The 759-nt window shown below is 48.2% G+C and overlaps 1 protein-coding gene across 1 annotated transcript in view; it reads right to left on the bottom strand.

Annotated features, from left to right (window-relative positions):
• Positions 1-759, bottom strand: part of phf12b (PHD finger protein 12b) — a 22,085-nt gene that overhangs the window by 20,454 nt on the left and 872 nt on the right. The gene's annotated exons all lie outside the window — the stretch shown is intronic.

Raw genomic sequence — 759 nt, 5'->3', positions numbered from 1 at the left:
TGATCACTACCGTAATCCTCAGTGTACAGGCGAATCATAGCAGAACCATTCATTGTTAATGTCTAGATATGGTGGCAGAGAAATGTGCTCCGTGATGTTGACAGAAATAAAATCAGTTTTAGTTTTGCCTCTGGATCATTTAGTTGTCACAGCTGCAGCACATGTCAGTGTTTCCCCTACACATACAGGCGGGGTGCCCCACCCCGCCTACCAAACTTAACCTGCCCCTCCCACCCCCACCCGGCACTGACATATCACTTAGCTAGCTGCGCAAAATACAGGCTCTCTAGCTAAAAAGCCAAGGCAGCACTCATGTTGCCTCTTCCCTCAAGTTGAACGCCCCCCACCCCAGCTCAAAAACTGTTAGTACAAGCTACACTCAGACATGTCTCCGTCCTCCACCATCAGCAAAAATCATGGATGAGATGAGCACCCCGCCATGGCAAGCTAACGAGGGGAAACACTGCATGTAGATGTTAGAGTAGCAGAAGCTGTGTTGTGGTTAGCATCCATGCTAGTATCATTAGCTTTGTGCCGCCTTCTATAAACCATATTTTAACAACACAAAGCCACACAGAGTTTAAACCAGTACAGCCTCCAGTCTAAACCAGTACAGCCTCCAGTCTAAACCAGTACAGCCCCCAGTCTAAACCAGTACAGTCTCCAGTCTAAACCAGTACAGCCCCCATGAGTTTAAACCAGTACAGCCTCCAGTCTAAACCAGTACAGCCTCCAGTCTAAACCAGTACAGCCCCCAGT

Source organism: Nematolebias whitei, chromosome 6, assembly GCF_014905685.2.
Source record: "Nematolebias whitei isolate Nwh7 chromosome 6, NemWhi1, whole genome shotgun sequence".
In the NCBI taxonomy this organism is placed as follows: domain Eukaryota; kingdom Metazoa; phylum Chordata; class Actinopteri; order Cyprinodontiformes; family Rivulidae; genus Nematolebias; species Nematolebias whitei.
This window is presented reverse-complemented; position numbering and strand designations above follow the sequence as displayed.